Consider the following 14,091-nt stretch of genomic DNA (forward strand, 5'->3'; position numbering starts at 1 on the left):
ATGGCTATCAACATCCGATCAGTGGAGGTCGCCCCACCGATCCACTCTACAGAGATCCGTGACCACTTCATAAAGTGAGAGTTGCGCCCCGTTTGTTGTTTTCCGGGCATGTCTCTCCATGGAAATACAATTACATATCCTGGCTTTTTATATCATGTCAGGACAGGCGTGGGGACTTAGTGACTCTTAAACAGAACGGTAGAACCCAACTGACTCGAGGTATAATTGGCACATAGTGCACACGATTTTGTCTATGTAACGTGGGGTAATCGGTTTGTAGTTGTATACTGGTGGACATCTTACATAAACAAGGGTTTAGTGGTTTTAACTCATCAGTTTGAGTTCAAAAAGGTTAAACAACTAGGAATGGATGTGACATTGAGGTTCCATGAAAGTGAGTTGAGTGATGGGTGTTTGGGCTCGCGTGTCACACAGTGGGAGCGCTGAGTATGAGGCCCGAGTTAGCTCAGATAGACTTGAGTGCGAACCGCACGGGAATATGAACTGAGTCATGTCTGTGAATAGTCGGACCCCGATTGTTCTCTGCCCCCTTTCACTTTGAGGTCGTCTGACACAAGTTGGGGTTTTAACACTAGCGGATAAGACCTTCCTGATTAGGGTACACCTTGTCGTGGTGGGATGACTTTTACACGTGTTTTTATTTTAATCAAAAACAGTGTTTGCTAAGCCCCCTACATTATTTACATGCTCTATTACTGATTACTTACTGCAGGGTATTTGCTCATTTTGTTTCTTAGATTTTGTCTGTTAAATAGCCACAGTGTTAACGCTGTCTTATATGTTGCACGCATACCAACTTGTGCTCTGACTGAGTTTTTGGTTTCGCTGCTTGTTATTGTCTGACGTCACGTCAACAGCGCTGCAGCCAATCAGTGAGCTCTGCCTGAGTTGGCTGGAAGAGCCACTGAGCTCAGTGATCGGCTGCAGCGCTGTCGATATGATGTCAGACGGCTGTATAGCTCGGACTGAACTGAGCGCGACTGCTGCATAGCAGTGTGATCGTTGTCCGTGTTAGGGCGCAAACGGACGTATATCAGGCACTGGGAATCAGCGTTCGACCCAGGGAGGAGGGTAAAATGTTTGGTTGTTGGTTTGTTAACAAACTGCAGTCGCATAACTGGAAAAACCAGCGGAACAGATGCCGGAAGCGATGTTGCTGTGGCAAATTAAATTGCCCATAGCAACCATATTTTATTCTCCGTAGCAACGATAAACGCTGTCGTCTATGGCTTTGGTTATCTTTTTATAAATCGCCCTCATTTATGTGGGTACATACACAAGGAAAGCAGGGCGAAGACAAGCCGGGAGCCGTAATGCCAGCCATCGCTGCAGTCCCCCTGCTTTACCACAGAGAGCTGTATAAGGAGGTGAATGTGACGTGTTTATAGCTTTATTACAGGAGCGCTTGTGTCTACGGCAGTGCTGGGCCGGGCCCGCTCCTCACACCGGGCCCCTCACACCCATCTCCTCACACCGGGCCCCTCACACCGGGCTCCTCACACCGGGCCCCTCACACCCATCCCCTCACACCGGGCCCCTCACACCGGGCTCCTCACACCGGGCCCCTCACACCGGGCTCCTCACACCGGGCCCCTCACACCCATCTGCTCACACCGGGCCCCTCACACCCATCTCCTCACATCGGGCCCCTCACACCGGGCCCCTCACACCCATCTCCTCACACCGGCCCCTCACACCCATCTCCTCACACCGGGCCCCTCACACCCATCTCCTCACACCGGGCCCCTCACACCCATCTCCTCACACAGGGCCCCTCACACCCATCCCCTCACACCGGGCCCCTCACACCCATCCCCTCACACCGGGCCCCTCACACCCATCTCCTCACACCGGGCCCCTCACACCCATCTCCTCACACCGGGCCCCTCACACCCATCCCCTCACACCCATCTCCTCACACCGGGCCCCTCACACCCATCTCCTCACACCGGGCCCCTCACACCCATCTCCTCACACCGGGCCCCTCACACCCATCTCCTCACACCGGGCCCCTCACACCCATCTCCTCACACCGGGCCCCTCACACCCATCTCCTCACACCGGGCCCCTCACACCCATCCCCTCACACCGGGCCCCTCACACCCATCCCCTCACACCGGGCCCCTCACACCCATCCCCTCACACCGGGCCCCTCACACCGGGCCCCTCACACCCATCTCCTCACACCGGGCCCCTCACACCCATCCCCTCACACCGGCCCCTCACACCCATCTCCTCACACCGGGCCCCTCACACCCATCTCCTCACACCGGGCCCCTCACACCCATCTCCTCACACCCATCCCCTCACACCCATCCCCTCACACCCATCTCCTCACACCGGGCCCCTCACACCCATCTCCTCACACCCATCTCCTCACACCCATCCCCTCACACCCATCCCCTCACACCCATCTCCTCACACCGGGCCCCTCACACCCATCCCCTCACACCCATCCCCTCACACCCATCCCCTCACACCCATCCCCTCACACCCATCCCCTCACACCCATCCCCTCACACCCATCCCCTCACACCCATCCCCTCACACCCATCCCCTCACACCGGGCCCCTCACACCGGGCCCCTCACACCCATCCCCTCACACCGGGCCCCTCACACCCATCCCCTCACACCCATCCCCTCACACCCATCCCCTCACACCGGGCCCCTCACACCGGGCCCCTCACACCCATCTCCTCACACCGGGCCCCTCACACCCATCTCCTCACACCGGGCCCCTCACACCCATCCCCTCACACCCATCCCCTCACACCCATCCCCTCACACCCATCCCCTCACACCCATCCCCTCACACCCATCCCCTCACACCGGGCCCCTCACAGCTACTTGTTGTTATTGTTGTTATTTTGCTCTAATGCCGCTGTGATGACGTCACCTTACAGCCGCTTAAGACGCGGCTTCCTATTGGCCGCCAGCAGCGCGCAGCTCACCCAATCCCATGGCTCGCCGGCCCCGGGTGCAGGGTGACGTCACGCAGTTCCCGTCTGCTTTATTTTGCTTCTTCGGTCTCCGGAGCCGCCATTACAGGAAGAAAAGAACCGGACCGAGACGAGCTGGAGAACTCCGGAGCGGGACAGAGCTGGGGGGACCGGACAAGCGGAAACCAGGGGGAGTCCGGTCCCGGGGGAGATGAACGGGAGGGGGAAGCCGGCAACGGGATAAAGCCAGGTGAGCGCCCATTGCTGCACAATCTGCTGCCCGCACTTCATTAGTCGCTTCCAGGCACCGGAATCGTTTTCTGTGTCGCCGGCGGCGGTTGTGGAGGCCACAGCCGCACTGCGCATGTCAGTGATTAGAGTGTGAGCTCTGCGGCCCAGCGCCTGTGGTGAGGTAGCTCCTCCCGGCAGCTGGGGGGCGCTATAGCCCAGATTATGTGTGTTCTTTCCCCTCCACAGTAACCCTCACAATGGTGGCACATAGAAGTCCTTGACTTGTCCTCTCCCGTCCTGGGAGGGTTGTATTCAGCCCCTTCTCTGTATTTGGGTGACCCCCATTACAGCAGCCATTACCTCACCTCCCCAGACTTGCAGTCTTACCCTTGGTCCTGTCCCTTTAAATAAGGATGGTTATAAGAGGGTTAATCTGAGCCCTCCCCTCTTTTGGACTTGTAGTGGGTTCCTGGCCCCCAACTGAAAAGGACATTTGTTAGGAGTCGCTTCCCCAGCCAATGGGAATGGAGGACTACGACACAATGATGCTGATTGGCTGAGATCTGTTGAGTGTCAGGTTGTGGCTCCGCCTCTCAATGCCACCCTCCTAGTGTCCGTTTCAGTTGGATGTCAGGCGTCGGGTGTGACTGGTCCTGTGAGCTGTATAGTGGCAGTAGTAATGCTCGTTTGTGGCACCTGTCACACTGCGGATCAGATAAATGCTCGGCGGCTGCCGTGTGTAACGTATGCGCGAGGGGGGGTTGCCGAGTGTCACGTACATGGGGTGGGGCTGCCGTGTGTCTCATATAATCGAGGGGGTGGGGCTGCCGTGTGTCACGTATACGCGCGGGGGTGGGGCTGCCGTGTGTCACGTATACGCGCGGGGGTGGGGCTGCCGTGTGTCACGTATACGCGCGGGGGTGGGGCTGCCGTGTGTCACGTATACGCGCGGGGGGTGGGGCTGCCGTGTGTCACGTATACGCGCGGGGGGTGGGGCTGCCGTGTGTCACGTATACGCGCGGGGGTGGGGCTGCCGTGTGTCACGTATACGCGCGGGGGTGGGGCTGCCGTGTGTCACGTATACGCGCGGGGGTGGGGCTGCCGTGTGTCACGTATACGCGCGGGGGTGGGGCTGCCGTGTGTCACGTATACGCGCGGGGGTGGGGCTGCCGTGTGTCACGTATACGCGCGGGGGTGGGGCTGCCGTGTGTCACGTATACGCGCGGGGGTGGGGCTGCCGTGTGTCACGTATACGCGCGGGGGTGGGGCTGCCGTGTGTCACGTATACGCGCGGGGGTGGGGCTGCCGTGTGTCACGTATACGCGCGGGGGCGACGGCCTCGTGTCAGGTGTACGCGGGGGCGGCGTGTCACGTATACGTGGCGGAGGCTGCTGTAATCGTATCTGGGTGCCATTAACCTGACATTAGTGTGTCATTGGCAGCGGCTGAGGTCTTGGCCTGCAGCTTGGTATGAGGGCAGCACAATTAACATGCTGGACACAGACGAGTCTTGTGTGAAGTCCACCACTGTGGTAAGAGATGAGGTCTGTGACCTCTGACACCAATCAATGTGTTGAACAGTGTTGTTTGGTGGGACCACCAAAGTAACTGTTGGGGGATTCATTGGAGCAGTAATTATTTATTGGACTATGAAATGGGGTAGACCTGCCTGGAAAAAAAAAAAAAGTTTCCTTTTTTTTTTTTTTAAGGCGCATAACAAAAAACCCTGCCCCTCCACTGCAGATTGCTTTAAAAAAACAAACAAACCAAAACCAATCTGCTTCCCCTCCCTGTTACCGATTTCTGTTATTATCTGTAGTGCTGAGGCTCGGCACTGCAGCCAGTCGCTGAGCTCAGCGACTTTGCCCTAGTTGATACACATTGCATAGCCGTTGGCTGACGGCTATCTCTTGGTTAGACCGAGCATTCCTGTGTGTGCCATGAGAGGGGCGCAGCCAGATGGGATGAGCATTCCTGGTTTGTGGTCTTGGGGATTCGGAAGAGAGATCTCAGACGAACGATAGCTTGTCTTTTCCAAACTAAAGGATCGGACTACGGAATCCCAACAAAAGATCCTTTTGTCCTTTAAGATAATTTGTCGGCATTCCGCCTCACACATCAGATGGTCAGCCGAACCCTCCGAATGGCGGCTTTTAGAACAGTTTGTGTTAGAAATGACAGGGTGTGCCATAAATGTGTGATGCGTCGCCTTTTTCGAGAACATGTTGTTCCACCAGGAATGGAGAGCAAATGCGTGGTTCTTTAATTTTACTTGAATGGGTCTTTAAAACAACTGCCTATCCCTGATCTTGAGGTGGATGTTGGTCCGACATCAGTCAGGTGTTAATGGCATCTCCTATGGGGGTAGGTAGCACATGCTAGAAAACTGGTGCAGCGCAAGAAAAGCTTTGGAGAAGAAGAATGGGACGTTGCAGACCTCTTATAGCAAATGTTGTCAGATACTAACAAACTTGTATGAGCTGCGTCCCCTTATCTGTGGTGTAAGTCACTTATTATATTTATGGGGCTGTGTCCATAGTGGTAAAAGCTGTAATTATGGCAATAAGAGCCGACGGCTCCGTCTATAAGTGTTTGTAGTGATGTAACGTTTCCCTCGGTCAGCGCTTTATTGCCGGACACATGAAGGTTATGGCCGCTTCTGTGGCCCTTTATGAGGGTGTTAGCTTTGCTGACTAGTGAGATTCTTCTGCTTCATGCTCCTATTTACTCCCTGTATGAGACGAGCGCTCGGCAATCCTCGGCATATGATGCAACCCGGGCTAAATACCAGCCAGCGTTCCCTCCGATAACACGGAAATACGGGAGGGTGAAGAAGGTTCTCCTGGCGCAGATCTGCCTGAATAGTCACTTCCACCTAGGATAAAACGTATATTGTTTGGTATGGAGGAATGACGTGTAACCCTAGAGTACAATGCCGGGACACGGGAGCTGGCGCTCGGCTGTCACCGTGCCCTCTGTTGACACCCCCGTGTACATGGGGGGGATGGGGACTTTGTCAACACAGTGTTTTCTGCAGTTTCCACCCAGTCTGACCATTGTACAAGTGAATAAGAGAATTAGCGGCACATTGTGTGACCCCTGCATCCGCCTCTGTTATGCTGTCCGATAATGGCCAGTAACCCGCCGCCTTCCTCGCACCCGCGGAGGACGGAGCGCTGCTTTGTGATTATTTGGCTTTTTACATTCTCGACTCTGGTCCTGCTGAAGTTCCTGATGGCCCTGTTTTTGCAGCGGCGTCTATGCTGTGATCGTAGGGTGACTGTCTTGTGACTCAACCGTTTCTGCAGTCGGATATTTGCAGCGTGCCGTGGGCTTATTCTGGTGCATACATTATTGGAGGTGACACACTGATGCGGGGACGTGGCGGCTGATGCCTGTCTGTCTTTAGTAGGTGTCCTCATCAGTGCTTGTATATGACTCTTCGCCTGACACTTCTCCTCCTGGGAATCTTCTTGGAAACCTGGGTGCCAGCCATGATGCAGAAGGTAGTATCGTTGTCTTAAGCCGCGTCTTCTCTCCGGAGAGCCGCAGGTACAGACACCTGGCTGCAGCGGGGATCATACAGCGGCGTGGTGTTTCTACATGCCCCCCAGAGTCGGGATAGCTTCACGCTGCCTCTCCGCCTCTGTGGCTCCAAAATAAGGAATTCGCACTTATTCCAAACAGATGCAGAGCATGCGGATTCGGACACGGATGGTGCCTGGCTTCAAAGACCTGCACTGCTGGAGAATAATCTCAGCGCAAAGTCGCATGTTTGCTAATTGAAACGTATGGGTCCCAAAATTACTGAGCGAGCGCGTGCCTGAAATATTCCAACGCGATCGGGATTAATGGAGAGGGCCACAAACGCGCTGCCTCGTCTCCGCTGACTGTGAAGGGGTCCCAGCCCCGACGTCTGTGTGAGATCCTCCGCTGGTGCCCACATCGATCTGTCATTAATGGATTATCCTATTGTGGATGCGTCATAAGTGTTCCAGATGATGACAACCCTTTAATTGCTTGGAAGGTGCGCTACGTTGTTACTATGGTTACCATCTCTCCTATAAAGACTTAGACAACTTCTTTTAGTACATCTGTAACACAGGTGTAATATACTCCGACACTATGGAAATGGCTCTTGTAAATTAGCCTGAGAAGATAAAGGGTCAAAATCCATAAAAAAAAAAAAAAAAGAACTTATAGAAGTGCAAAGGTTCTTTTGATATCAGCCACCTGTTTATCAAGATGACAGGTATGTTGGAGGGAAGTGATCGCTTTTGTGGAGACAGGCTGTCCATCTAATGTAATGTACTGTCCCAGTACACATCCACGCTTGGTGGCAGAGTCTTATGTCCACTGGGAACTAATGAATTGGGCATTTCCACATGCCCAGTCCGTCTTCCCCTTTTATCCATATGCAGCACTTTGGCAGGGGTATTTGATGTTCCGCGTCCATGGCGGTCAGCGCCTCCATTCATTAAAGTTGCTGTTTACATGGCTATTCCTGGCAGCAGAGCTCAGGCGTGTTAGTTGACATCTTTAGAGTTGGTGAGCGCATTTCCAGCTCTCCCTTCCCTCGGCTGCGCAGGGTGTGGATTCACATCGCCCTGCAACATGGTGGCTGAATTCCACCGAGCACGGCCGTCCCTTCACACTTCTATTGCTGTCTGTGGAATGTCTTCTGCGTGCTTCTAAACTGCACATTCCTCCCTTGGACGTCCTTCAGTCCTGTGCACATTCTTGTGTTGTGGGAGGAAGTGATCTCGGCCGGATCTGGTGCCAAACGTCTCCTAAATGTTTTCCTTCCAGGTTTGGTTGTAATCTGTACGTATGTAAATAAACACGGGGCCGTGTGTGACTGTGTAGTGGGGGCGCAGCCACTGGGCCCCACGTGTGACTGCGTAGTGGCGGTGCGCCCACTGGGCCCCGCGTGTGACTGCGTAGTGGCGGTGTGTGACTGCGTAGTGGCGGTGCGCCCACTGGGCCCCGCGTGTGACTGCGTAGTGGTGGTGCGTCCACTGGGCCCCGTGTGTGACTGCATAGTGGCGGTTCGGCCACTGGGCCCCGCGTGTGACTGTGTAGTGGCGGCGTGGGCACTGGGCCCCGCGTGTGACTGTGTAGTGGCGGCGTGGGCACTGGGCCCCGCGTGTGACTGTGTAGTGGCGGCGTGGGCACTGGGCCCCGCGTGTGACTGTGTAGTGGCGGCGTGGGCACTGGGCCCCGCGTGTGACTGTGTAGTGGCGGCGTGGGCACTGGGCCCCGCGTGTGACTGTGTAGTGGCGCCGTGGGCACTGGGCCTCGCGTGTGACTGTGTAGTGGCGGCGTGGGCACTGGGCCCCGCGTGTGACTGTGTAGTGGCGGCGTGGGCACTGGGCCCGACGTTCACAGATCAGTATAGTGGAAGAAAATCTTAGAAAAAAAAGTAAAGTTTTACAAATACCAAGGCAAAATACACGTGTGAAAGTGTTCTAAGGCCATACGGTGCCATGTGATATTTCCCGGTTAACGCATTTTATTTCCCTCTTATTTTTCATCCTGCAATCTGTCTACTTACAGAAAAGTTCCACATATCTCCCAAAGTATGATGTGCAGAAGTTTGGTGCATTTCTATGGAAGCTTTAGGCTTTGTTTAACCCTATAGGGTCTGTGCACTATACCTGTTGATCTCCCATGCATCCTGGGAGGTGCGGAGTGGAAGTGAACTGTGCGTTGCCTTTTTTTTCCCTGGCCCTTGATGTTACACTGATGGCCAAAGGTCGGCAGACTCTTATCAGAAAGAGCCATGTAATCTGGATCTGTCTATTGTAGACTGTGCCTCTGCCCAGTTTTGTTTCTTGAGACCATCCCCCACAGAATTTTTGGGGAACCTTCCCCCGTGCTAGATCAGCTGCAAAATTTTCTGCTGCGGATTTCGCTTCTGAAATGTCAAGCAGCTTTTTCTTTGCCTGATATCAGCAGGATGCTTGGACTTGCTGCGGTTCTAATATCTGCAGAACTTATTGTTCATGAAATCCCATTTGCCACTGTAATGCAAAAATACTCTGAGGGACCTTGCCCTTAAATGAACACTGGGGAGAAAAATACTTGTCTATGCTGATATGAACAGCCTCCTTCCTGCTTATGGGTTTTCCACCAATTGTACAAACTGGGCTTTAGTCCCCCTCCCCGGGTCCAGCACAGAGTCTACGCATATTGCCTGGTCAGGTTGACCGCGTTACCACCAATAACTGAGCTCAGCAGCTCTGTCCGAATTGGTGGCACAAGCCGCTCGGCTCGCTGCTTATTATTGTCACATCGACAGCGCTGCACCCGGACATTGAGAGCAACAGACGATGTTCTGGACCTGGGGAGGGTGAATAAAGGACTGTTTGTTTTTCATATAAGGGGTTTTCTTAACCCCTTAGTGACCGAGCCAAATTTTTGAAATCTGACCAGTGTCACTTTGTGGTAATAACTCTGCAACGCTTCAACAAATCCCAGTGATTTTGAGATTGTTTTTTCGTGACACATTATACTTTATGATAATGGTAAATTTTGTTCAACATTTTTTGTGTTTATTTATAAAAAATATCAAAAATTTGAGAAAAATGTTAAAAAATTAGCAATTTTCTAAATTTGAATGATTATCCCTTTAATCCAGATAGTCATACAACAGCAAACCATTAATAAATAACATTTCCCACATGTCTGCTTTACATCAGCACCATTTGTAAAATGTTATTTTATTTTGTTAGCATTTTAGGAGGTTTAAAAATGTAGCAGCAATTTTTCATTTTTTCAAAGAAATTTACCACATTTATTTTTTTAGGGACTTATCCATGTTTGAAGTGACTTTAGGGGTCCCATATATTGGGAAACCCACAAACGTGATACCATTTTAAAAACAGCACCCCAAAACATATTGAAAACTGCTGTCAGTTAGTTTATTAACCCTTCAGGTGCTTTACAGGAATTAATGCAAAGTGGTATGACAGAAATGAAAATGTGTATTTTTACCACCTAAATGTTGCTAACTTCTAAACAGATTACTACAGCCGTCAGACTCTAAGGCCGCTATTTGGTCATGAATTGCCATGGCAAACATCAGGACAACAAAATCATGATCTGAGGGCACCAATTGTGACAAAGAAGAAGCCCCCACACTCTGTTAACCATTTATAATGATGTAGTCACTATTGACAGCATCATCTAAGGGGTTAAACAGATTTAGATGGTGCAAATACTGATTGTGGCTGGTAGAGCAAGTTGTCAGCTATAGTGTACAGCCGACAGATGCTGGATTGTCATCTGTATGGGGAGGCTATTCTCTTATATCTCAGGTCAGTTAAAAGACGTATTGGCGGTCATTAAGGGGTTAAACCAGAAAACTTCAGAAACCGAGCATAAACGAATATGGCACTCATCAGTCCAAAATTGCTGCATTAAGTGCAAACACAAGACAAAGGAAACGTGGAGTAAACAGTCTTGGATTGGTGCGTTCTGTATTTGTATTTTCTTCTGAAGAAACTACCTGTCGCTGTATATGTGTATATATATGTATATATGTATGTATATATATATATATATATATATATAATTATTTTTTTTTTTTTTTTTTTTTTTACGTAACATTCAGTATTTGTAAGCCAAAACCAGGAGTGGATGATAAATACAGAAGTGATGATATGTTTCTATTATACTTTTCCTCTGATTGTTCCTCTCCTGGTTTTAGCTTACAAATGCTGATGTAAAATACTGACGGAATACTGATCATGTGAACGTGGCCTTATATTGAGCACCGAATAATACCACGTTATTCTGACTGCCGTTGATGTCCCCAATAAGCTAACGCCGACTACTCTTTCATATATAGTCTCTCTGACCCCAGTTTGGGTTTGTATGATAAAATAAGTAGCGGACAACCACTAATCCTTATTATTTCTGCCATGTTTGTGCCCTTTCCTTTACAAATGTGGAACATCTGTAATTGAGCAACATAAGATGAAGAATTAAACCTGAGAATTTTTTAATGATGACTTCTATAAATGAAAGCGATGACTACAGCTTAATGAATGTAGCACGCTGCAATTTTAAAGGAATCTGGGTTGGATCATAAGTCTATTATATCCGTCTGGGGTGCCGTCTGTCTGTCTTCCTGGTCCATAGGGATAATAGTGGGTTAATTGCCCTCTACCTGAGGCTCCAGTGCGTTTTTGGTGTGAATACGATGCTTATTTCATGGATAGAGACTTGGCAGCCTTGCTATGGGGGGAACTTGTGCCCATCCTACGTGAGGTCGGAACAGACGGCTATTGTCTTTGGACACCGTCCGTCCAGTCTGTGGTCACTTACTGGTGACGCCGCACCTTGCCGCCGTGTGCAGGATTGTTAGTAGTGTTGCCCTATATGAGCCTCGTATACATGCTGCTGGCAGTGCTTTTCCTCTGCCCTCCTTGCGTTGAAGCGTTGGGGGCAGGGATTGCAGACATTACATAATCTCACATGATGGAGCCTGGTAGCTGAAATACGTTGTATTTTATGGATGATTTCTCTGATTAGGATCCACCGCGCGCGGCATAGATGACTGACGCATTAATCTGCTCATGAGGCGTCATAGAGGAAATCCCTTATCCCGCAAGGCTTGTACCCAGCCATCCAATGCACAGCCAGAGGCTTTGATGACTTTTTATTTTTTTTTTCCCCCCTAAGACTCTTGATGATAAAATGCACTTTGGATGACTTTGAGACCTTAAGATTGGGATTGCGTCCGTCCGTCTGTCCGTCCCCTCTGCACATGTGATCACCAGGTGACAACTGCGGGGCGATGTCTGCCGCCAGCGCAGGAGTTCTGGGAAATGAACTTGATCTTGGAATGACTGGTCACTGTCGGCTTGTGTTTCACCCATCCGGAGCCACTTTCTCATCCGTGCCCGTTACTGAGCTTTAATTATTAAGCACATGCCACTTTATCCCTTGTTCTGTATTTTACGTCCAGAAAAGAGATAAACATGGAAGTGTTAGTATATATATATATATTTTTTTTTTTTAATTCTTGCTATGGGAGTGTTTGGGTGCATTTGCATGCGACAGATTTATTTTGTTGCAAAATTTCTGCCGCTGTCCCATTCATCTTCATGGAGTTTACAGGTATTTGTGCACGTTGCAAAAAAATATTTATAAATTTTTTTTTTTTTTTTTATAAACAACAAATTTACTTGCTTGAAATTTCTGCAAGAAATCTTCTGTGTACATATACCTCTGTCCTAGGCTGGATGCATTTCTGATGTCTGTTCGACATCCGATATGATTTTGTCTGACTAATGGTGGGTCTAGATAAAGGCGTGTAGCCAGGCACCTACCGCCTGGATATCGGAGCTGGCGTCTCATTTTGGATTTTTTTTTTTTTTGCTCTGCCATTAAAGGGGGTCTCTATCTCATTAAATTAAAGACATTTAACTACAATCTTTGTGACCGCGACGTCATCACAGGCCCTGCGCGAGAAGGACCTGCCATAACGTCACGGTCATGTGACCGAACTATAAGGGGCCCTCGGAAGGTGAGTATATGTTTTATTTTTTAACCTGTGACATACGTGGCTGGCGAATATACTACGTGGCTGGCGAATATACTACGTGGCTGGCGAATATACTACGTGGCTGGCGAATATACTACGTGGCTGGCGAATATACTACGTGGCTCTGTGCTGTATACTACGTGGCTGGCCAATATACTACGTGGCTCTGTGCTGTATACTACGTGGCACTGGGCAATATACTACGTGGGCATGCATATTCTAGAATACCCGATGCGTTAGAATTGGGCCACCATCTAGTACCCACACACACACACACACACACACACACACACACACACACACACACACACACACACACACACACACACACACACACACACACACACACACACACCCGTCATGGCTCGCTCGTGTTGGTTGGCCGGACTCCTGCAGTGGTTTACAGTTCTGTGTATTACGAGAAGATGACGTGGAGCGCTTCCTTTCCTTACCCCTGTATTCATATTGTTGCAACTGTATTTTTTACAATGATTCCTCTATTCTCTCAATAGTTCCTTTTTTTTGCTGCATATTATAATTACCTGGACGAGTACAAGAGGCGTGCATTTGTTTAAGCCAACTCTGGTGATATAGCACCCACAGAGACGTGATTGACGTCCCAATTCCTCTGCGGGGCAGCTTGCTGGGAATTGCTGCCAGACCTGTGGAGTAAGAGCGATGTGGCACATGCATGGAATTTGTGGTGAAGGGAGGAGCGGGTCATGAGTCCGTCATCACAGCAACTGCTGATTGTTCTAAGGACCACATGAACAGGTGTTCCCCATGGGACAGCACTCTTATTTAAAGGGGCTTTTTCAGGAGCGTTTCACTCGTCTCCCTCTTGACCTCCTGCTTTCCAGGGTGCAGTGCCCTCCTGAAGATTGAGAGTCCGGTCGAGCAGCTTTGTTGAGCTGCCAGAGGGAGCGTTACCTCTGCAACATGGGAATCAGCGCTTCTTCTCCTGGGGGTGACTGGACACTGGCTTCAGCGGTCTCACAGCATTCAGGGGCTGCAGATCGGGTGCAGGTCCTCAGTACTCCATTAGAGTGGACTTCTGATATGGCACAGTAGTAAAGGTTACAGCTAGTTAATGGCCATTGATTGGCTGCAGCGTTCCCATTATCCAACAGTGTCACATCTCTCCTGGCAAGAATGACATTGCTGAAATGGTGCCGGTGTGGGAAGGGAGTATCCACTGCTTCTATTTTCTGTGGGCCCTGAATTGATAAAGCAGGGGATATCCCCCCTTGTGTTAAATGCTTAATTTTCTTGCATCAAAGCCAGACGCCTCAGTGAATTTACTAATAGACCTTTGGGGAGGATGCGAGATGCAAGTGCAGGTCTAT

The 14,091-nt window shown here is 50.5% G+C and overlaps 1 protein-coding gene across 2 annotated transcripts in view; it reads left to right on the top strand.

The window, feature by feature from the left end:
• Window positions 1–2,995: 2,995 nt before the first annotated feature.
• Window positions 2,996–14,091, top strand: part of ZRANB1 (zinc finger RANBP2-type containing 1) — a 55,239-nt gene continuing 44,143 nt past the window's right edge. Inside the window, exon 1 of one of the 2 annotated variants that reach the window (XM_069753883.1) lies at window positions 2,996–3,211. The gene's annotated coding sequence lies outside the window, so the exon portion shown is untranslated. The remainder of the gene's footprint in view (window positions 3,212–14,091) is intronic. The other variant, XM_069753884.1, reaches the window with a different exon arrangement.

This window comes from Ranitomeya imitator, chromosome 2 (assembly GCF_032444005.1).
Source record: "Ranitomeya imitator isolate aRanImi1 chromosome 2, aRanImi1.pri, whole genome shotgun sequence".
Taxonomy (NCBI): Eukaryota; Metazoa; Chordata; class Amphibia; order Anura; family Dendrobatidae; genus Ranitomeya; species Ranitomeya imitator.